Source organism: Pelodiscus sinensis, chromosome 4, assembly GCF_052426305.1.
Source record: "Pelodiscus sinensis isolate ZL-2025 chromosome 4, ASM5242630v1, whole genome shotgun sequence".
In the NCBI taxonomy this organism is placed as follows: domain Eukaryota; kingdom Metazoa; phylum Chordata; order Testudines; family Trionychidae; genus Pelodiscus; species Pelodiscus sinensis.
This window is the reverse complement of record NC_143055.1, coordinates 77953298-77978277: the sequence shown is the minus strand read 5'-3', so window position 1 is coordinate 77978277 and position 24980 is coordinate 77953298. Positions and strand designations below refer to the sequence as shown.

Below are 24980 nucleotides of genomic sequence, written 5' to 3'. Positions count from 1 at the left end.
GACAGAGACCTACACCTACAAGACCTTCAACAAGCATTCTGTAAACTGCGATACCCACACGAGGAAGTGAGGAGACAGATTGACAGAGCCAGACGTGTACCCAGAAGCCTCCTGCTACGGGACAAGCCCAAGAAAGAAACCAACAGAACACCACTGGCCATCACCTATAGTCCCCAGCTAAAACCTCTCCAACACATCATTAGTGATCTTCAGCCCATCCTGGACAATGATCCCTCACTCTCACAGGCCTTGGGAGGTAGGCCGGTCCTTGCCCACAGACAACCCACCAACCTGAAGCATATTCTCACCAGCAACTACACACCGCACCATAATAACTCGAACTCAGGAACCAATCCTTGCAACAAACCTCAGTGCCAACTCTGCCCACATATATACACCAGCAACACCATCACAGGACCTAACCAGATCAGCCATACTGTCACTGGTACATTCTCCTGCACATCCACCAATGTAATATATGCCATCATGTGCCAACAATGCCCCACTGCTATATACATTGGCCAAACAGGACAGTCCCTATGTAAAAGAATCAATGGACACAAATCTGATATTAGGAATGGCAACATACAAAAACCTGTAGGGGAACACTTCAATCTTCCTGGACACACAATTGCAGATCTAAAAGTAGCCATCCTGCAGCAAAAAAACTTCAGGACCAGACTTCAAAGAGAAACTGCTGAGCTACAGTTCATCTTTAAGTTTGACACAATCAACTCTGGATTAAACAAAGACTGTGAATGGCTTGCTAACTACAAAAGCAGCTTCTATTCTCTTGGAATTCACACCTCCAGATCAGCTGCTAGAAGTGGGCCTCATCCTCCTTGATTGGATCCACCTGGTCATCTCCAGCCTGATCCTGGCCTGCATATTTATTCCTGCCTCTGGAAATTTCCACTACATGCATCTGACGAAGTGGGTCTTTGCCCACGAAAGCTTATGCTCCTACACTTCAGTTAGTCTATAAGGTGCCACAGGACTCCTCGTCGTTCTCTCTAACATAATTCTTTAGTGCTTTGACTGGGGTTTCTAGCACTTCCTTTGGAACACTTTCACAACCAAAAGTGTACCCTGCAGATAGTATTTTCCAAGGGCCTACATTTTCCCTGCTCTGTTTTATCTCATTACTCCTAGTTGATGAACTTCTCTTACAAATGTTCTCTCTCCTGCACCCCACCCTTTAGCACAATTTATAGCTACTATACAACAAATTCCTTGGAAATGCTTACAGACTCATTCAAGAACACACTTCTTGTACTGCATAACAGGATTATTTAATTATTTGCCCCATGATGCTGCTAAAACATTTTTCTAAGAGAGGGAAGAGATATCGGTGGGGGGGAGGGGGGGTTCATTCCATTTTTTTTTTTTTTTAGTAAAGTAAAGTTTATCAAGTCACAATATAGCAAAACATTAGGTCTGGACAAGATGCTTTGAGCCAACGTTTTGAAAAGTACTCTAATATTTGCAACTGTCTTACAATTATGGTATCTTTGCATTGAAAGAAAGGTGATTTTACAATTAGAAGCATATGCAGTACACCAGAACATTAATTATCTTTCATTAATTGTTTTATACTAATTCTTCATTGCAACAAATGAATGTAATGAGTCTGCTTGCAAGAGCAAGGTGATCAAATGTTGTCTCCATCTTGGTATGAAGCTATATATTTTAATGTTTCCTCAAGAGTATGTTAAACAGAGCTGGACATGTAGGGATTAGCTCAAATTGATATGAATGCACCGACTCCCTTTAGGAAAGATCCTTCAAAGGAAAATCATGATGTAGTCTGACATTATGAAAACACTGTCAGGAAGCACATTAAGTAATTTACTTTCCAATTAGGAAATATTTATTAGTTACATGCAGAGGCATGTACAAGCTCACACTCGTTTCAGAAGTAGCTGACATCTCAGTATAATCTCATTTGCAGCTTCCATTAATCTTTAGCAATACCTTTCCAGTTATCCAATTAACCCAACCTGTTAAATTCATTTTGTTTTGGTTTCTCCAGAGATGCATACAGATATCTGAAATGGTTGGCTTGGCATTAAATAAAAAGGAACAAAATCAGAATTTTTTTTCACATTCCTTTTAGAATGACAATACAAGGGTAAGGGTTAGAGACAGTCAATATCATAAAATTATAAAAGCATAACTCAGTGACATTTCACTTATTTCTCATTAGGTGAGAAATTAACCTGACTTACTCCTAATAGGGTCGAACAGAGGAATAAGAAATGACAGAAAGAGACTAAGTTAGTGTTTAGCTATTTGGAAATTGCCATTAACAGCCTCTTAAGTATGTGCCTTTGTATTGTAGCTGCAGACATGTCATTACTATACAACTATTTTAGATGAGATAAAGCATTCTGTTGTGTCCATCAGCAGTGCCAAGAAGTCGCAATATGTATAAATCTTACCATGTGAAAACTGTTTCACAGTATATACAAATAGTCATCTATGATCACCAGAACATTTATATATACACACCCACACAATACACTTTATTTAACCAAAATTAAAGTCCAGAAGAGTAAAGGAATTTTAAAAAAAAGACTATGTGGTTGTGATAGGATAATCACCCCTACAGGGGATGAGAGGCACCGGATTATGCTTGATGCTATGTAGTGCCCTACAGTTACGATTATCTGATAGAAACCACAGCCCACTTTATGCATTAGTGCTTACTTACAGAAGTGTATTACTCATAGAATTCTGTTAGTATAAGTATGCAAAGTGGAGGTAAGGGAAAATGCTGTGGTTTCTGAAATACTCTGTAATCGTAAAGAGATCCATAGATTTATGTCAGCATGGGCAATACGCGGCCCATTGGCTGGACGCAGTTAGCTGGAGTTACCTCCTGATGAGTTGCCACATGCTTTATTTACCAGTGCAACTACAGGTTCAGCCACTTGCTGCTCCTTTTGGCTGCAGATCACTGTTCCCAGCCAATGGGAGCTGCTGGAAGTGGTTTCCCAGTCTGCATTGCTTCCCACAGCATCCGTTGGCCAGGAATGGCAATCTGCAGCCAATGGGAGCTGTGATCTAAGTATCTGACAGCCCGCCAAGAGCAAACCACGCCCAGCTCATGAGCCACTTATTGCCACCCCTGATGTACGTGATACCTTTTATCTTATGCCAGTTAGAAATTGAAATAAGATTAAGCTAGTGTCATTTTCACTCATATTCATGGATTACAAACACCAATAACTAGTTCAGTGCTTAGTTATGTCTTGATAAGTCACTCCATAAAACATTATGAAGAAATCTTAATATTTAAGCCCTGATCCAACAGGGCAAATTTTACATAATAATGCTGTAGGTTAAATAGTTTTAGTTAAAGCATCACAAAATCCTTGGTGGACACTCTTACTTCAGTTTGAAAGGTTTAGTTCAGTTTAATTTAAGCCATTTCCTAAAGTGAAGCTAAGCCAAAATAAATTTAGTGTAAACTAAATAGGACTCTATAAAGCCATTAGCACCAGTTGATTTTTAACAAAATTTAATCACACCCTACAGCGTGCATCTATCCACCAACAGGAAGCCTAAAGAAGTCTTATTGAAAACACAGAACAAGCCATCCTGATGCATAATAAGAAAAGCAAATATGGTAGGTGATCAGCATGGCTTAGCACTGAAATCCTTGGTGAGCTTAACACAAAAAGGAAGCTTATAAGATGTGGAAACTTGGACAGATGACCAGGGAGGAATATAAATACATTGCTTGAGCATGCCGAGGTGTAATCAGGAAAAACAAAGCACATTTGGAATTGCAGCTAGCAAAGGAAGTGAAGGGTAACAAGAAAGGTTTCTATAGGCATGTTAGCAATAAGAGGGTGGTCAGGAGAGGTGTGGGAACCTTATTGGATGAGGCAGATAAGCTATTGACAGATGATGTGGGAAAAGCTAAAGTACTCAATGCTTTTTTTCCCCTCTGTCTTCACAGACAAGATTAGCTCCCAGATTACTGCACTAGGCAACACAGGATGGGAAGGAGGTGGGCAGCCCTCGGTGAAGAAAGAACAGGTTAGGAACTATTTAGAAAAAGACCTGGGGATTATAGTGCATAAGAAGCTAGATATGAGTCAACAGTGTGCCCTTGTAGCCAAGAAGGCTAGTAGCATATTAAGGTGCATTAGGAAGAGTATTGCCAGTAGATCTAGAGAAGTGATTATTCCCCTTTATTCACCTGGTGAGGCCACATCTGGGCTATGTCTACACTGGTGGGTTCTTGTGCAAGGTTTCTTGTGCAAGAGCATCCATGAAAGTGTGGATGCTCTCTTGCACAAGAAAGCCCTGCCACGCATCCACACTGCCCTCTTGTGTAAAAGAGTTTACACTTGTTAGAAAAGAGCATCGCTCTTGAGCAAGAAGCCCTCTCTTACCATGCTTTACTGTAAATCTTCTTGTGCAAGAGTGGGTGGGCAGTGTGGACGCTCTGCGGAAGAACGGCTGTTCTTCCACAAGAACCTGCCAGTGTAGACATAGAGTTTTGCTTCCAGCTTTTAACCTGCCATTACAGAAAGGATGTGGACACATTGGAGAAAGTCTTGCGGAGGACAACCAAAATGATTAGGGAACTGGAACACTTAACTTACGAGGAGAGGCAGAGGGATTTGGGCTTATTTAGTCTGAAGAAGAGAAGAGTGAGGGGAGATTTGATAGCAGCTTTCAACTTCCTGAAGGGAGGGAGGTTCCAAAGAGGATGGAGAGAGTCTGTTCTCAGTAGTGATGGATGACAGAACAAGGAGCAATGGTCTCAAGTTGCAGTGTGGGAGGTCTAGGTTGGAGATTAGGAAAAATTATTTTACCAGGAGGGTGGGAAAGCACTTGAATGGGTTGCATAGAGAGGTGGTGGAATCTCAATCCCTAAAGATTTTTATGTCCCAGCTTGACAAAGTCCTGGTGGAGATGATTTATTTGTGGTTGGACCTGCTTTCGGCAGGGGGCTGGACTTTATGACCTCCTGAGGTCTCTTCCAACACTAAAATTAGGAGTACAGGATCTTTCAAAAAAAGCCTGCTGTTTTCGAAAGAACCACATCTAGACTGCAGTTTTACTTTCGAAATGACACTTGTTCGAAAGAGCGCCATGACGCAATTATGCAAATGAAGCACGGGATATTTAAATCCCCACTTCATTTGCACTTTCAAAGTGTCTCATTTACACCCCTCTGCCGACAGAGGGATGTAGTTTAGACGTAGCCTAGAATTCCACCAATTCTAGGATGACATTTTCATAAACACCTATTCCCATTGGCTTTCTTTGAGTGCTAGTCAACTAACTCCCTTAGGGTATGTCTACACTACCCCGCTAGTTCGAACTAGCAGGGTAATGTAGGCATACCGCACTTGCAAATAAAGCCTGGGATTTGAATTTCCCGGGCTTCATTTGCATAAGACGGGCGCCGCCATTTTTAAATCCCAGCTAGTTCGAACCCCGTGCCGCGCGGCTACACGCGGCACAGAGTAGCTAGTTCGGATTAGGCTTCCTAATCCGAACTAGCTGTACTCCTCATTCCACAAGGAGTACAGCTAGTTTGAATTAGAAGCCTAATCCGAACTAGCTACTCCGTTCACTCTTCTTTGAGTGATGTCCCCATGGGTGTTCCGCCATAGGTGACTGAGTAGCAGTACCCACCCATGGAAAGGAAGGTGGGATTCGGAGGCCCCTATCTGTTCATGGATGAAAGCACTGCAGATGCTATGGAAGTATGTGGAAGCCATCTGCTCTGAATAGCGTAGTGCTTGGCAAATGTGTGATAAGAGGCCCAGGTGGCTGCCCTACAGATATCGGAAAGGGGAACACCTTTTAGGAAGGCAGTGGAAGTTGCTACGGCTCTTGTAGACTGAGCTCTAGGGTGTTGTGGAAGTGGCACATTTCGTATAGCATAGCACTGGGTTATGCAGGAAACAATAATGTTAGCTATTCTCTGGAATGATATAGGCTCTCCTTCAGAACACTCAGCAAGAAAGACTAATAACCTGTCTGTTTTTCTAAAGGTCTAAGGGTATGTCTACACTACCACCCTAGTTCGAACTAGGGTGGTTAATGTAGTCAATCGAAGTTGCAAATAAAGCCCGAGATTTAAATATCCCGGGCTTCATTTGCATCTTGCCGGGTGCCGCCATTTTTAAATCCCCCGTAGTTCGGACTCCGTGCCCACAGCTACACGCGGCACAGAGTAGGTAGTTCGAATTAGGCTTTCTCTTCCATTATGAGTAATGGTAGTTTGAATTAGAAAGCCTAATTCGAACTACCTACTCCGTGTCGGGTGTAGCCGTGGGCACGGAGTCCGAACTACCGGGATTTAAAAATGGCGGCACCCGGCAAGATGCAAATGAAGCCCGGGATATTTAAATCCTGGGCTTCATTTGCAACTTCGATTGACTACATTAACCACCCTAGTTCGAACTAGGGTGGTAGTGTAGACCTACCCTTAGTGCGCTCTATATAAAAAGCTAGAGCTCTGCGCATGTCTAGTGTGTGGAGAGCTGCCTCATGCGATGAGGCATGAGGTTTTGGGTAAAAAGTGGGTAGCACCACTGGTTTGTTAAGGTGGAAATCCGAGCAGACCTTAGCGATAAAGTCTGTATGGTATCTCAGGATCACGCTGTCCTTGTTAAAAATGGTATACGGGAGGTACCGCCATAAGTGCTGAAATCTCACTAGCTTTTCACACAGAAGTGATGGCGATGAGAAAGACCAACTTCGTCGTCAGGGTCTGGAGAGGAATTGTAGCTAGTGGCTCAAAGAGTGGTGCTCCGAGAGTTCCAAGTACCAAGTCCAGGCTCCACAATGGGGAGAGAGTACGTATAGGAGGGTTTAGATTTATTAGTCCCTTGAGAAACCTCTTTGTGAGAGGATGGGCGAATAAAGAAACGCCAGGTATTGGATGCTGAAAGGCTGTCATTGCCACAAGATGGACTCTTAGGGTGTGTCTAAACTACACACCTCTGCTGACAGAGGGTATGTCTACACTACCCTCCTAGTTCGAACTAGGAGGGTAATGTAGGCATACCGCACTTGCAAATGAAGCCCGGGATTTGAATTTCCCGGGCTTCATTTGCATAAGCGGGGAGCCGCCATTTTTAAAACCCCGCTGGTTCGAACCCCGTGCAGCGCGGCTACACGGGGCTCAAACTAGGTAGTTCGGACTAGACTTCCTATTCCAAACTACCGGTACACCACGAGTACCTAGGAAGCCTAGTCCGAACTACCTAGTTCGAGCCCCGTGTAGCCGCGCTGCACGGGGTTCGAACCAGCGGGGTTTTAAAAATGGTGGCTCCCCGCTTCTGCAAATGAAGCCCGGGAAATTCAAATCCCGGGCTTCATTTGCAAGTGCAGTATGCCTACATTACCCTGCTAGTTCGAACTAGCGGGGTAGTGTAGACATACCCAGAGGGATGTAGATTAGGCACATCACTATTGCAAATGAATTGGGGATTTAAATATCCCGTGCTTCATTTGAATAGAAATGGCTGCCGCGTTTTGCTGCCGTGGCACTTTGCCGGCAAAAAGCAGCAGTCTAGATGGGGATCGGTCAACAAGGAAAGCCTTTTCCGACCGTTCCCTTACGCCTCATGCAACGAGGTTTACAGGATGGGACCATTCCAATTGAGGAGAAAAGCATCCCCTAAGTAACTGAGGCCCTCTCTGGAACAATAACGATGACATTTCTTGTCGTTGGTGGCGAATAGGTCTATCTGAGGAGTGCTGGGTGCTGTGGCAAGGCCGAATGGTAGAACTTGATACTGAAAGTCATCTGTACCGATTATGAAGCATAGAAACCTCCTATGTGTGGGATGAATTGTAGCATGAAAGTAAGCATCTTTGAGATTTAGAGCAGCAAACCAGTCACCCTGCTCCAGGGCGGGTAGTGTGGAGGCTAGTGTTACCATTTTGAAGCATTGTTTCCGGAGATATTTGTTTAGTTGCCAGAGGTCTAATATAAGTCTCCATCCTCCGGTTTTCTTTTGTACAAGGAAATAGCGGGAGTAGAACCCTCTCCCTTGGAATTGATGTGGTACTCTTTCTATGTGAAGCATAGTTTTTTGTGAGAGGGGTCCTTGAAGAGGGATGGGGATGGTGGGGTTGTGGGTGGAAGAGAACGGAATTGAATGGTGTATCCGGATCAGATTATCTCCAAAACCCACTTGTTGGTGGTAATGTTGGACCAGTGATGGGCCTTAGATGATGGTGAAAGATGTGGGTGGGGTCTGGAGGGGCTGTCTGCTTGCTCTTGATCAAGGCGTCAAACCTGCTGTTTGTTGCCGGGCTGAGTCTGTGTGCGGTTATTAAGGTTTCAGTGTCTCATTGGTCTGTGATGTTGACTGTGGCGTGACTGGCCAAAGGGACGGTGTTGATGTTGCCATTGCTGCCTAGTATGGAAGTAGTCATAGTGCCTTTGAAATGGTGTGTAGCAACTCCTTCTATATGGTGGGGTGTGCATTCCCAACAATCAAAGGTTTGTTCTAGAATCCTTACTAGAACGGAGGACTGTATCTGTATTCTCACCAAATAATTTGTTCTTCTCAAATGGTAAGTCCTCTACTTTTGTTTGCAGCTCCCTGGGAACTCCTGTGGATTGAAGAAAGGAAGCCCTTCTCATAACTACGGCCGTAGCTGTGGTGCTAGCTGCTGTGTCTGCCACATCCATGGCAATTTGCAAGCTGGCCTGTGTGGATGCATAGCCCTCCTGGATGATGGACTTAAGCAGGGGTCTTTTGGATTTCAGAAGTGCCTCCATCAGAGCCATTAGCTTGGCGTAGTTATCAAAGTTGTGGTTTGATAAATGCACTAAGTAGTTGGCTATTCTGAGAAGTAAGGTTGAGGACGTGTACAACTTTCTCCCGAATAAATCAGGCATCTTTGACTCCCTGTCTGCTGTGTTGTTTTTATATTGTGGTACCTTTGCTCTTTGATGCGCTGCGTTGACTACAAAGGAGTTGGGCTGAGGGTGGGTAAATAAAAACTCAGACCCTTTTGGAGGCACAAAGTACTTTTTGTCTGCCCGTTTCTTAGTTGGAAGGGCAAATGCTGGGGTTTGCCAGAGTTCATTGGCCACTTCTAAAATGGCTTCGTCCAAGGGTATAGCCAGCTTGGCACTCTGGGTCATTTGTAGGTTTTTAATAATGTTGCTTCTCCTTAATCTCCATTAGTTGTATCTCCTGGGAAACTGCCACTCTCTTAAAGAGGTCCTGGAACTGCGGTAGGTTGTCTGGTGGGAAGACGTCCCCAGAGATGACCGCTTCATCTGGCAAGGAAGACTGGTCTGTGGGAGACACCTCAGGTGGTTGTGACTCTGTTGTGGTAAACGGTTCCTCCTCCTGATCAGCAGGAGGAGGGTGGAGCAGCAGTGGGTCTTGGTCCAGAAATGGAGGAGCCAAGAGTGGGGAGTGTCTGGAGGAGGAGTAGCCCGTGGTAGATCTTGGTGGAGATCTGGGTGAATAATAATAACAGCATCAGTGTGGTGAGTATTCCCTGTGGTAATCATGGTGCTCATAATAGTCCCGGTGGTAGTAAAAGGACAGTGAAGGGGAACACCTGTAGGGATGATGTCTCTTACAATCATGCCGAGAAGATGATCTTGGTGAACGCAAGGACGGAGGAGGAGAGTAAGATCTTCTCAGAAGTGGAGATGGAGAAGCAGAGAACTGATGATCAGGGCTCGACAAATAATACCATCTACTCACCCTTGGTGAGTAGATTGCAACCCGGAAGAGCCAGGTTCGGGCGATCTGTGCATGAGCAGAACGATTTGTGCATGCTCAGATCACCAGAGAGCATGGCTGGCAAGTGGGGCTCGCCGCGGTTCGGCGAGCCCTGCTGATGATAGTACCTGCTGGTATCTCTTCAAGGTGTTAGAAAGGGAGATGGCAGTCTATCAGGAAGAGTATACCTTTTAGAAAGCCAGGGTGCTCTCCTCCTGAATGGTGGGGGCGGAGAATGCAATGGCGCTGGAGAGAATGTGAGAGGCAGAGAAGCTGCGGATAGACTACGGTGATGGTACATCTTCACACATGACTTCACAGGTGCCAGTGTTTCTGGTGCTGAGACCAGTGCCACATGCTCTGGTGCTGAAGATGGCTGGTGCCATTTGCTATGGCACCAAGGTCGGTGCCTCTCACCCCCCGTGCCAAGGTCGGTGCCTCTCACCCCTGTGATGAGGTCAGTGCTGCTTAACGAGGTGGTGATCTCTCCGGTACTGAGCCCACCTCGGAGGATGTAGACGTGGCCCGTAACGGTGCCAACTGTGCATGCAGCTCTGCGCCGTAGGTAATGCCGATGGCTTCAGTGTGGAGACCGCCAGTGCCACCATTGTCGAAGTTGCGGCCAAGTGGCGCGAAGTCACTGGTGGATCAACCTTTTTGGTTGTACTTGTAGTTATATGGGCACTCAGACCTGAAGTGCCTGGCTTGGACCCCGTGCTAGTTCTGCCATGAGGAGTTAAAGGCAGCGATCTAGTGGGGAGGGCTTAGACTTTTTCGGAGGTGCCCTAGTTGGTGAGGAGGATCTTCTCTTTTGAGCCTGTTGACTGGCTCCAGGGGTGGGGGTCAGAATATCCTTCAGGCTGGAGAGCCTTATCAAAGAGGATCATCCGGAGCCTCCTTTTTCTATCATGGTGAGCCCTAGCCGTGAGTTTTGAGCAGTGTACACACTTTTGTGGTACATGGCTCTCACCGAGGCAGCGGATACATGCTGCATGGTCATCTGAGGCAAGCATGGTGTCACGGAAAAGGGAGCATTTCTTAAATCCTGGACAACCAGGAATTTTTCTTTTTCTTTTCCTTTTCTTTTTTTTTGAATACATGGGAATGAGGGTGAACTATATACAAGAATAGAAGGGCTATAACAAGAGAAAGAGGGAAGAATGAGAACTTAACTATCTATCTATCTATATACACACATACACACACACTATTAATTTTTTATTTTATTTTATTTAAACTGGAATGTAAGTAGATAAGCGAATAGTAACAGGAAACAAGTATAACTGAAGAAAATAACTGGTTTTATCTCACAAACTATGTCAACAAGAGAGAGAGAATTCGCTCCGTCTGCACCCTGAGGCGGTTGAGAGGAATTGGTTAGAATCAGATCGCGCAGTGTGGGAGAGCATGAACGCCACAAGATGCCCCCATCCATGCATGATCCGGCCAACTACAGCTCTTGAAGATCTCCATCCTGCGGTGCCGGGACAAGCCCAGCACCTATGGTGGAGCACCCACAGGGACATCACTCGAAGAAGAAATAAGTGTTAACCTTCACATTTGGGTAAATTGATGGAACACTATCTATAGCTATGGTAAAGTTGTTGCAAGGGTTGTTTCTAGATGAGTATGTTAGTGCCACACACTGAGACTTAACTCTTTGAGATGCCAAAGTCTCGGCCAAAGTCTATGACTACCAGAGAATTTGCCAGGAAAGCAATATAGTAACTTGCACTTCTCCCCAGCTGAAAGGTGTAATATAATTGCCAAGTAAGAATATTGTTCTGACATCCTATCAGTAATTATACACATTGGGAATATAAACTGTAAAAGGGTATGTCTACACTTCATTCCTCTTTCTTGAGAGGAATGTAAATGCAGCTGAGCGAAATTGCAAATGAAGCACGGATTCGAATTTTCCGCACTTCATTTGCATAATTGCGTCGGGCGCTATTTTGAAAAAAGGAACGCTGTCTTGATGCCGTTATTTCGAAAGAAAACCCTTCTTTCGAAGTTACCCTCAAAACATATTTTATAAGGAGTAAGTGTAATTTCGAAAGAAGATTTTTCTTTCAAAATAACCGCGTCTAGACAGTGTTTCTTTTTTTGAAATAGGGTATTTCGAAATAGTGCTCTGACGCAATTATGCAAATGAAGCACGGGAAATTCAAATCTGTGCTTCATTTGCAATTTCACTCAGCTGCATTTGCATTCCTCTCGAAGAGGAAAATGCCACTAAACTCCATCCTTTTGTGCATATGTATTTCATTATAGTCTTCAATTAAACATCACACACTGCTTTTTCCTTACAGTTGGCTCCCTGTCTCTTATTGCTTAAAGGATAGATTATTTCATATCTTATGGTGCACTGAGGATACGGGATGAGATGAGACAATTGAACAGTGGGTAGTTGTAAACCTTATTTCTGCATAGGACCAGAGACAGGTATAATGCTATGGAGGTTCATAGGTGCTACACATTTAAAACAAATGTAAATTTAAATTACTCACACCACCTACTGCCAGCTACGAATGGGGCAAACCAACAAAGAGCAGAGCCAGGCCCTGGCTGTTGTAGACATGCCCTGAGACATGAGTTTTTGTTTGTAGTGCTATTTGGCCTCCCTATGCATGCAGGGAATGCAAGCAGGTGTATGGGATTAGGGCACAAGACATGAGGGAATAGCTATTCTGCCCCTTTCCTCTTGATGCGTAGAAGCGCAAGGAACCATTATCTGGACCCACATCCAGCAGAACTGTAGCTTTGGCTAGCTATACATTCTCTGCTTATTGCAAACTTCCAGAACAGTGTGTGCTGTATGAAAGACATTTGAATATTATACTGAATACAGAAGGTATATATAAATAAACATCAATAAGAGTACAGTATCTTTCTGATCTTAACTACGCTTCTTTTTCCATTTACTTTCTAGAAACTATCTGAGATGGCAGTTACTACATTCTCAGGCCCTGTCCTGAGGGATATGAATGCCAAGATATGGAACACTAGTGATTTGACGGCATCAAAGGAGCTCTTACTGTGCCAAACTGAGTATATCAGAATTACACTTTTTTCAGTCCTTTTTTGCTCTATTCACTTTCTCATCCTTGATAAAAGAAGCTATAAGTCTAGAAGTGGAGAGACTTGCAGAGAACTGCTTACTGTGTTGCTTTGAAAAACTGCTGTCTCTGGAGAATACACTAGAGTTCTGCCACATCCTATAAAACTTAGAAGACAGTATGAATTTTATTAGACTCTTTATTTAAAGTTGAAGAAAGAAAAAGTAAAGAGTCAGGCTTAGCCCAACAGAGAAAACAGAGCACAATGTGCATTTGTAGCAGTGGTAGGAAGGATTAATGTAACCTTCATGTCTATGACAACTAGGCCCACTGATGCGAGATGGGAGGGGCAAAGAGGGCAACTGCACCAGGGCCCAGTGATTCAAAGGGGCCCCAAGGTTCTCTAGCAGTGATGAGGGCTGGTAGGGGAAGGAATGTGGAACAGTCCAGGTAGCACTGAGGGCTTGCTGCCCAAACTCTGCCCCTTCTGCCTATGGCCCTGACCCTTCAAGGGGGGTAACAGGATTGTTACCCTTGCCTTGTCCAGGCCCCAACAATTCTGTTGGCTCTCACAAGTGTCTATTTGCATTATTTCGGATACAGTTTTCCATTGTTACAAATTGGGTGCTGCATAGTTCACGGTATATTCTTGTAAAAATATCATTAACAATTAGAACTGACTGGAAAAATCTTGACTGGAAAAAAGATGAAAATTCTCAAAAGTTCGCCCACCCCATTTTCCTAAATAGTTCTATTAAACAAATATATTCTGTGCCAGAAATGTAACTGGCCTGTTACAAACACAAGTTGTCATCCTTCCCTTTTGATTAAAATTACATTCTTGCTGAATTATTTGCAGAAACAGGACCACGGAGTATAATCCTATTCATGTCATGTCAATCTTATTTAAATGACTTACACAAATCACAGTAAGAACAGACCCCCCACAGAGCAAAATCCTGTAGTTTTCCCATTGACTTCAGTAGGAATTTTGCCTGCTTAACAGCCATGTACAGATGCCAGAATTTTGTTTCACAGAAAAAGTCCACATTCTTTACCCAGAGAGCTTATGCAGAGGATAGAGTCTCTGTCACTTACATTCAATACCTGTGAGGATGTAATCAGAAAACTCACACTTGACAATGACAAATTTAACATACAGTTATGTATGGAGGCCTGACTGTGAAGTTCTGACTCAAGCATGACTACTCTCATTTGCTTGAATGAGAGTCTTGCTTGAGTCAGAGTGGTAGATTCAGTCCTATAGTATTTGTATATCTTGTACTATTTTTAATCAGAACATGCAATTATCAAAATTAATACGCTTTATAAGAAGACAGTATTATCTGTGACACATAACACCAAACAGCAGTTTGGTCACTCTTGGTTATATGCTTAAATTACATATCAGAGCCAAACTCTATTACGCTGGGGCTAGTTCCTGCAATCTTTTACTTATAATTCAAGAAGCACCCGCTTATCTCTGTAGGAATTTTTATTAATAAAAATTGGGAGATTAGAGTAGCTATCAAAATAAAAAACTCAATAATAGTGGGGGATTTCAACTATCCTCATATTGACTGGGTACACATCACCTCAGGATGGGATACAGAGATAAAATTTCTTGATACCTTAAATGACTGCTTCTCGGAGCAGCTAGTTCTGGAACCCAGAAGGGGAGAGGCAATTCTTGATTTAGTCCTAGGTGGTGTGACTATACAAAAAAGTGCCACCGTGGCTTTACAATCGAGTAAAAGAAGCAGTGAGAAATAAAAAGGCATCGTTTGAAAAGTGGAAGTTAAATCCTCGTGAGAAAAATAGAAAGCATAAACTCTGTCAAATTAACTGGTGTGTTTTGTTTATTTTGGCTTAACTTATTTTGATCTGTTTTCACTTGCAATCACTTAAATCCTACTTTTTATACTTAATAAAACACTTTTGTTTATCAAGCAAGTGTAAACAATTGTTACCTGAGGGAAGCAACCACTTTGTATATCTCTCTTTCATTCATAAAGGGGGCAACGTATTTATGAGCTTTCTCTGGGTAAAACTTATACATGGGGTAAGACTAATATAATTGGGGGTTTGGAATTTTGGGGGAGTTGGTTTCCTGGGTGTTGTCAGCAGCCTCATAGCTCAGTCCTTCCAGAGCTAAGCTGATTCAGTGTTTGAGTTGCTCTGCAAGGAGGAGATATAACCCCAACTCTGTGCCTTGGCTGGGAGAGACCACAGCTTCTGGCCCAGCAGGATAGGGTGGTGAGGAGCCCCAGAGGGCAAGAAGACAGCCATCAGTGGCATGATCAGCTCATCCTGGACAATCCCAAGGGGATTTCTGTAATCAAACCCATCACAAGGGACACCATTGAAATAGGGCATATATAACTATGTCATCCTCCTACAAGTCAATCCAAGCCAGGAGAACCAGAGTCCTGATTTGCTAGTGCATTACTTTGCTGTTACACCTTTTCAGCTCCAAAGGTCTTGTGTAACCATCTCATCTATTAATTTATTTCTGAATTTCTCTTAGTCTCACTAGAACACTAGCCAAGTAGGTCTATATTTTCTAGGTTAACATTATCCAATGATTTTGGCAGAGCCTTGTCTATTCATATCAGTTTTAAAATCCAGAAATACTAATAAGATAACGAGTTAGCTTTAAGGACAGACAAGAACTCCTGCTGCATATAGCAAATGAGAAGATTCTCCATAGGCTTCTGCCAGAGACGTCCATTACCCGTCCCATTCAGCACAACAAACTTTCTGATGCTGGAGTCAGGCAGCTGAGAGATGCAAGAAGTTTCCATCATCTACATTTCAGCTGATTGCAGGGGAGCTGTGAAGTCTTTGTGCTGGTGTAAACTTAGGCTGACTTTGGGGGAAACATCAGCTGAAGGAGACTGACTAAGCCCTAGTGGGAGAAAACTTGTAGGAAAGAGATCTTAGGAGCTGGGCATATAAAGCTTCTTGAATAAAACATTAATTGAAAACTCCTGAGGTTTAAGGTGAAAAGATTGGCTCCTGCTTAGCTGACAACATTTGAATGGGAACAAAACACCCATATGTGAAAAATCTCTTTATTCCTTGAGCAATACTTTATACATATTTTTAGCCTTTTAGAGTGTTTTTTCTTAGGCACAGAAGGGGGTAAGTAGTATGTAAGGTTATGCCTGAATAGCAGCCTGCTCAGCAGCAAGTTTGTGAGTGTAAATTAAGCAAAAGAAGAAGATAGCTCATTAGTGAGTTATCATAAGATAACTTTCAATGAAGCAAAAAAGTGAATTTGAAAATATCCTCTAAGCCTAATTTTTCCAACTGAAAACAAATTCAAGTTTACCTTGCAGAAAGATTCAAACATTTATTATGGGGAAGTTTTTCTGTATGGGAAGAAAATGATGTTTTTATTTGTGTATTAATATAGATTAGTGTTTTAAGATCCCAGAAGCTCAGTTAGTCATTAGAGAGAGTTAGTGGAATCCTAGGTTTAGATTGCACATGTGTACTACCTCATACCTTTGAATGAAGTGAGTTAGATAAACACCACAAGCTCTCCTCTCCCCATCTTGCCAAGAGCCATGTTAATAAGTAACAGACACCCTCCTGAAGGGGAGAGAAAAGGGAAAGATGAGTTATTTGAGTCTAGGAGATAGTGGTGGTCATGATGGTCTACGAATCACCAACTGTTAATTCTGTTACTGATTACTAAGCAAACACAGAAGACAGTCTTTCAACAGAAAGTCCACAACTGTTCTACAAGGGTCACTTGAGGGTGAGATGTGTCTCTGAAGGATAAAAAAATGCAAATGAATAATTATGAGCTCATTAGAGCCTAGAAGTCTTCATAGAATTTTGTCTGATTCAGGCACTGAAATTAATGTGCAAGGTATAAAAGGAATAAATATAGTTCTCCTTTTACAATAATTTTTATTGTATGCTGGAAAAGTCTGATTTTAACTGTAGAGATGCTGCTGTTACCCTTCACAGGAGCCTGAGTGTGCATGGGGAAAGTCAACCTTATCTTCAAAAATTTGGGAATGGAAGAGGATGAAGGTGAGAGATACCGAATGATACAGCATGGCAGCTGGACAATGGCTGTGGCAGACTTCTTTAGACTTCCAAGATGACCTACAGAAAACTCTTCACTTGATAGTATTTGCACATGTGGAGATAATGGTTAGAATATGCCTGCAGAGCAGTACTTGGCAGAGAAATTTTCTGCTTCAGTAAGTAATTTATGGTTGTTTATTGCCAACATGCATGGGGTAACCTCCCAGGCTTAAAAAAACCCAAACAAACTGCATGGCTCTGGCTGCATTAGTACAGGTGGGAACAGCCAAATTAGAAGGGAGGTCGGGAATTCTAATAGGTTATAAGCTGTACATAGGTAGGATACTGATGAAGTACTCTAAGAACATAAGAATGGCCATACTGTGTCAGACCAAAGGTCCATCCAGCCAGGGTTGGCTTTACCATGAGGTGAACTGAGGCAGCCTCCTCAGGTGCCAGACTGTGTGTGTGTGTGTCGGGGGGGGGAGGCACCACTAGGACCCAGAGTGTAGAAAATTGTGTCTGCTGCTGGTGCATATGTATTCTCTCTGCAGTACCGTGGCGCCCTGTGGCGCCCCCAAGCCGCCTCATGGCGTTTGCCCCGGAGGGCTCACTGCAGTCCTTGAGTCCCAGTCCCCGAGGTCCTTCCTATTCGGACGTTCGTCTTCGGTTTCCCCCCCCGCAACAAGGCAGGAGGGGAAGGGGGGCCCGGGCCCGCCCACTCTCACGGGCCCCAGCCCAGGGCCCTAAGGGTTCTGGTCCAAGCGACCCGAACCCGGCTGACGGGGTACGACCCCTTAACACGCCAGCCCACCAGTCATCCCTGACTCTGCCCTGGGCTGCTTCCTTCCCCTTCTGCTCCCGAGCTCACCGACTCGCTGCAGTCCGGTGTATCCGTAAGCCGGACGGTGGGCAGCTGCTGCTGCGTCGCTCCTCTAGCCGGGGGTGCTGTGCTGGGCTGTCTCCGCTCGGCTCCGCTCGCAGTCCGGCTCCCCCCCTTTCCCTGAGGCCGCGGGTCCCTTTTGAAGTTGGCGCCGGGGACGCAGCCCCGGCGTCCTGCGTCGTCCCCGCCCCTCGCGTCGGGGCGTCTGCCCGTTGCCGGGGCGACGGGGGCCTAGTCTCCGGGGCGCCCAGATGACGTCCTCCGGTGCGCCTGAGACCGACGCGTTCCTCGCCCCCGCCGAACAGCGTGGGCAGCGGCGGGGTGCGCCCGGCCTCCCGCTGTACAGGGTGGCCGAGACGGGGCTCTCCGCCGCGGGCGGGGCTGCCCCGTCACAAGTACCATGAGAGGAGTAGAACAGGAGGAAGACAGAAATGAGACTTTTAAAAGTTTTGGCCCAAGCCAAAGGGCATGAGGGTGTCATTTGAGCTCCTCGCCTCAGGTGCCAAAATGTTGTGGGCTGGCCCTGCATCCAGCCCAGTATCCTGTCTGCCAACAGTGGCCAATGGCAGGTGTCCCAGAGGGAGTGAACCGATCAGGTAATAATCAAGCGCTCTCTCTCCTGCCATCCATCTCCATCCTCTGACAGAGGCTAGGGACACCATTCCTTACCTGTCCTGGCTAATAGCAATTAATGAACTTAACCTCCATTAATTTATCTAGTTCTCTTTTAAACCCTGTTATAGTCCTAGCCTTCACAACCTCCTCCATCCACTACGCGCTGTGTGAAGAAGAACTTCCTTTTATTCATTTTAAACCTGCTGCCCATTAATTTCATTTGATGGACCCTAGTTCTTATATTATGGGAACAAGTAAATAACTTTTCCTTATTCACTTTCTCCACACAGGTCATGATTTTATAGACCTCTATCATATCCCCCCTTAGTCTCCTCTTTTCCAAGCTGAAAAGTCCTAGTCTCTTTAATCTATCCTCATATGGGACCCGTTCCAAATCCCTTATCATTTTAGTTGCCCTTCTATGAACCTTTTCTAATGCCAGTAATTTTAATTTCAAAAAGGGGAATTACACAAAAATGAGGCGGTTAGTTAAACAGAAATTAAAAGGTACAGTGACTAGAGTAAAATCCTTGCAAGCTGCATGGAAACTTTTTAGAGACACCATAATAGAGGCCCAACTTAAATGTATACCTCAAATTAAAAAATATAGTAAGAGACCTAAAAAAGAGCCACCGTGGCTTAACAACCATGTAAAAGAAGCAGTGAGAGATAAAAGGTATCTTTTAAAAAGTGGAAGTCCAATCCTAGTGAGGTAAATAGAAAAGAACATAAACACTGCCAAATTAAGTGTAAAAATATAATAAGAAAAGCCAAAAAAGAGTTTGAGGAAAGCTAGCCAAAAATTCAAAAATAATAGCAAAATATTTTTAAGTACATTAGAAGCAGGAAGCCTGCTAAAAAACCAGTAGGGCCCCTGGACAATCGAGATACAAAAGGAGCAATCAAGGATGATAAAGCCATTGCAGAGAGACTAAATGATTTCTTTGCTTCAATCTTCACAGCTGAGGATGTTAGGGAGATTCCCAAACCTGCATCATCCTTTGTGGGTGATGAATCTGAGGAACTATCCCGGATTGAATTGTCATTAGAGGCAGTTTCGGAACAAATAGAAAAATTTAACAGTAACAAATCACCGGGACTGGATGGCATTTACCCAAGGGTTCTGAAAGAACTCAAATGTGAAATTGCGGAACTATTAACTGTGGTTTGTAACCTATCCTTTAAATCAGCTTCTGTACCCAAGGACTAGAAGACAGCTAACATAATGCCAATATTTAAAAAGGGCTCTAGAGACAACCCTGGCAATTACAGACCAGTAAGTCTAATGTCAGTACTGGGAAAATTAGTTGAAACAATAGTAAAGAATAAAATTGTCAGACACATAGAAGAACATCATTTGTTGGGCAAAAGTCAACATAGTTTCTGTAAAGGGAAATCATGTCTTACAAATCTATTAGAGTGCTTTGAAGGGATTAACAAACATGTGGAAAAGGGGGATCCAGTAGATATCGTATACTAAGATTTCCAGAAAGCCTTTGACAATGTCTCTCACCAAAGGCTCTTGTCTAGATTAGGTTGTCATGGGATAAGAGGGAAGATCCTTTCATGGATTGAGAACTGATTAAAAGACAGGAAACAAAGGGTAGGAATAAATGGTAAATTTTTATAATGCAGAGGTTTAACTAGTGGTGTTCCCCAAGGGTCAGTCCTCGGACCAATCCTATTCAACTTATTCATAAACAATCTAGAGAAAGGGGTAAAGTGAGATGGCAAAATTTGTGGTTGATACTAAACTGTTCAAGATAGTCAAGACCAAAACAGACCATGAAGAACTTCAAAAAGATCTCACCAAACTGAGTGATTGGGCAACAAAATGGCAAATGAAATTTAATGTGGATAAGTGTAAAGTAATGCACATTGGAAAAAATAACCCCAACTATACATACAATATGATGGGGGCTAATTTAGCTACAACTAATCAGGAAAGAGATCTTGGAGTTATCGTGACTAGTCCTCTGAAAACTTCCACGCAGTGTGCAGCAACAGTTAAAAAAGCAAATAGGATTCTAGGAATTATTAAAAAAGGGATAGAAAATAAGACAAAGAATATCTTATTGCCCCTATATAAAACTATAGTATGCCCACATCCTGAATACTGCGTACAGATGTGGTCTCCTCACCTCAAAAAATATATTTTGGCATTAGAAAAGGTTAAGAAAAGATCAACTAAACTGATTAGGTGTTTGGAACGGGTCCCATATGAGAGGAGGCTAAAGAGACTTGGACTTCTCAATTACAAAAGAGGAGACTGAGGGGGATATGATAGAGGTATATAAAATCATGAGTGGTATGGAGAGGATGAATAAAGAAAAGTTATTTAATTGTTCCCATAATATAAGAATTAGAGGACACCAAATGAAATTAATGGGTAGCAGGTATAAAACTAATAAAAGAAATTTCTTCTTCACACAGTGCATAGTCAACCTGTGGAACTCCTTGCCAGAGAAGGTTGTGAAGGCTAGGACTATAACAGAGTTTTAAAAAGAGTTAGATAAATTCATGGAGGTTAGGTCCATAAAAGGCTATTAGCCAGGGAGTAAGGAATGGTGCCCCAGCCTGTTTGTCAAAGGCTGCAGAAGGATAGCAGGAGACAAATTGCTTGATCATTGTCTTCAGTCCACTCCCTCTGGGGCACCTAGCACTGGCCACTGTCAGCAGACAGGATACTGAGCTAGATGAACCTTTGGTCTGACCCAGTTTGGCCATTCTTATATTCAGCATATCTTTTTTTTAGATGAGGAGACCACTCTGACCTAATGCATGTAATTGTGGTAATACAGAGCTTATCTCTTTAGCTCACGTGGTAGATATTTTTGGCACTGAAGATCCATGATTGAGTCCCTGCTGATGACAATGGTGTCTATATGTAGCTATATTTCATTACAAAGTAACATTCCAGATGATATTTGATCTCTGATGGACCTCAGACACTTGCTTATAAGAATGTCATGTGGAACTGTCAAGAGCCTTACTAAAATCAAGGTATATTGTGTTTAATACTGCCTCACTATCCACTAGGTCAATATTTCTATCAAAGAGAATTAAGTTGGCTGCAAAATGTGAAATGGAGCCAATAGGAGCTGTGAGACTCCATGGCCATGGTGCAGGTAAGCAAACACACTGGAGCAGCAAGTTAGAAGCGTTCTCAAAGTGATTTCATAGACCATTTTGAAAATCACTGATCTAGGTGCTTACAAAACAATTGGCTAATAATTTGATCTAGTATCTTTCCGGGTATTAAAGGTAAGCCGACTGGTTTTTAGATCCCTGGTTCCTAGTTCTCCTTTTTAAAGATAGTTACAATGATGGCCCTGCTCCAATCTTGTGGTGTCTCATTGAGTTCTGCATGAGTTCTCAAAGCTAATTTCTAAAAGCTCCAAGATTGCTTTAGCTAATTCCTAATTAATTAAGGTTATTAAATACCCTAGGATGAATTTCCTTCAGGACTGCTGACTTGAATACATCTATCAAACCTAAATAATTTTTAACCTATTTTTTCCCTATTTTGATTTGCATTCCTTTCTATAGTGGTTAACATTAAATGTGTGGCATGTCTGGTTATCATAATAACTTTTTTATTGAAGACTGATACAAAATAGGCACGAGGCACGTCAGCTGTCTTGATGTCATCAGTTACTATCTCTTTTTCCCTACTAAGTAAAGGACCGACATTTTCCTTATTCTTTAAATCCATTAGAGGCAAGATAAAGAAACTCTTCTTCTTCCTTTTTCTGTTCCCTGACTGATTCTGTCCCCACGTACATCTGTTGTACTTTTATATTTCTTATCAACTTGATCTTGATTTGACTTTTATGTAGGATTTCCTTTTGATGTTTAGGTCATTAAAGAGCTCCAGATGAAGCCATGCTGGCCTCTTACTATTCTTTCGGTCTCTCCCTTGCATTGAGATACTTAGCAGTTGTGCCTTTAATATTGTCACCTTGAGAAACTGCTAGTTTTCCTGAACTTCTTTCCCCCTTCAGTTTTCTTCCTGTGGCACCTTCCCTACCAAGTCTATTAGTTTTTTAAAAGGCCATTATCCTTAATCTGCTGCTCTCACTTCTTCCTTACATAATGAAATCTTGTGTCACAATGGGTTGTTACCCAAATTGCCTTTCACCTTCAGACTTGCTAACCATTCCTCCTTGTTGGTCAGAATAAGGTCTAAAAATGCTGTCACACCCTGGTTACTTCCTCTATTTTCTGGAAAAACAAATGTGTCCCTAACACATTCCAAGACCTTACTGGCAATTTTGACTTTTGCTGTATTAATTTCCCAAGAGATGTCTAAGTAATTAAGGCCTACATTAGTATCAAATTCTATGTTTTGGATTCTTCTGTTGTTGGTTTTAGAAATGCCTCATTCATCTCCTCTTCCTGAGGTCTATAACCCTTTTATCTTTAGCCAGAACTACCACCTAATCTGCTTTCCATTGGACCTCCCATCAAATGTATATATCCTTTATGTATAATACAACCCCATCTCCCTTTTTCCCTGCCTGTCCTTTCTGAATACAGTATACTCTTCTATACCAACATTCCAGTCATGAGACTTATCACACAAAGTTTCTATTATGTCAATTAAATTACAATTTGGAATATATACTAATGCTTTTTATTTTATTCCCCATATGCCTTATGCAGGGCTACTCAACTTTGGAAGACCCAGGGGCCACAGCTATACTCACAGCACATGCCAAGGGCCACAACTTAAGTATGGTTGAATATACATGTAAATGCATATGTAAATATATGCAAATAGCTTCTTTCACACTGACTGGCATGAAGGCAAAGATTAAGGCAAGACTACTCAAGGCAAGACTACTCAACATGCAGGCCCCATTCAAGTAAGTTCTGCTGATATTAATAAAATGCAAAAATTACTCAATTTCTACCCATATGACAGCACTTTTAATGATCAATGACAGTCCAGGAATTTAACTACTAAAATGCGTATCAACAGAAGACCATTATATTGACTACTTTTTTTTTGGGGGGGGGGGGAAAGACTTCAGAACTGTCCAGGAATTTAACTACTAAAACACATATCAAAACAAACCACATTGTAAACCCAAACCACACCAAGGGCCGCAAACAAACAGCCATGTTTTGAGTAGCCCTGATCTATAGTGTTCATTATATTTCACCCACTGATTTCTTTCTTGTTGCTCATTTGACTCAATTGTAATTTTTCATGTCCCCACCCCTGACCTCCAAACATCTAACCTGCTTTCAGAGTCACCTCTTTTATATATACTTGTTTGTGTGCTTTGCTCAGTCACCTCCTTGTGTCTAGTTTGAAAGTATTTTAGTTTAGCATTTTAGAAAAAAAAAGAAAAGCCTTTTATAATCATTTAATGAGCTTAATAAGAATACGTGACACTGAAAAAAACCAGAAAAATATTGTGGTTTTTCCCCTTAGAAGTTTACAATCTAAAGAGCTATTCCCTATTGAAGTCTGCAAGGGTTATAGAGTTATCTTCACCAAAATCAGGATCAGACTCTAAATCAGCCTTGAGCCCATTAAGGCTTTATTTAAAAAGGTATTTTTTCTGAAGCAGCTGAAAAAATTCTGCCAGTCTAACTTACTCCATATTACCAAGAGAGTGATTAAATGTTCAAAATATGCAGAAGTCAAATGTCCTATTTCTGCTTAAAGTCTTTTCCTTTTATAGGCTGGAGATTATACTCCCTGCTTTGAAAACCTGTGCTGTTTAAGAACAGGAATTTATTTACTGTTTTAAAACCATGCAACAAAGCTTGGATAAATTCTGTAAATTAACCTTTGGCACAGGAGTTGTAATATCTCAAGCCAACACACAACTGTATGGTGCATGAGTCCAGAAGTACTGAGTACTTGGAGGGGTTAAGATGGAAATATTTTCCATGATTTGGGTCTGTTTTAGTTTGAAAAGTCAATAGTTGAATTCCTGTGTAGCCAAAGGATTTTGAGTCCAGCATGACTTCCTCTTTGCAAGTTAACTGGGGTCTTGCATGCAGGTCTGGGCATCATGGAGATGTAATGCATGCTGCCGCTGCATGACTACTTGTGCTATTGGGTTGAACTCAGAATAGTTTGTTTATAGTACAGAACTGGGGCCTATTTTGATTACTCAGGAAAACTTCAGCACTAGCACAAGAGAGAGACCAATGTCAGGTTTGGTGCAGAGTTAGGAGCAGAAGGCTGCATAAGCTTCCTACCCCCTCTGGACCTTGCTGCTGTTAGCTACTATTAACTCCTTTCTTTCATGGGTACCTAACTCACTCACCAATGGTAGATACACATGGCAGAGAAGAAAGAATTTCTATTTTCCTATAATTTGAACAGTTAATGGGGAACATAAGAAGAAAAAAAGGCCATGCTATCAGAAATTGGTAGTCCATCCTACAGACAAATCTGTGGGAGACGGGAGTAAGGGGGAGGGAAGAAGGGATTTGAAAATGGTAGGAGTTCAGATTTGCAGCATTCCCTTTACTTTCTCCCTTCTAGGCTTAGTATGTGGTAGCCCTGCCGAAGGAATATGGAGTGTGACCTTCAAGCAGCTAGAGGAAAATCAAATTCTGGATCTTAGGGCTTTAGCTGTTCCTTGAATGATACCTTCATCCAGCACCAAGGTTCATTCT

The 24980-nt window shown here is 42.7% G+C and overlaps 1 long non-coding RNA gene across 1 annotated transcript in view; it reads right to left on the bottom strand.

Annotated features, from left to right (window-relative positions):
* Positions 1-18044, bottom strand: part of LOC142829610 (uncharacterized) — a 33876-nt gene extending 15832 nt beyond the window's left edge. Inside the window, exons 1-2 of the long non-coding RNA XR_012904184.2 lie at positions 17709-18044; positions 16304-16390 (exon numbers count right to left, since the gene is read on the bottom strand). This is a non-coding gene — a long non-coding RNA (uncharacterized LOC142829610). The remainder of the gene's footprint in view (positions 1-16303; positions 16391-17708) is intronic.
* Between the last annotated feature and the right edge of the window lie 6936 nt (positions 18045-24980).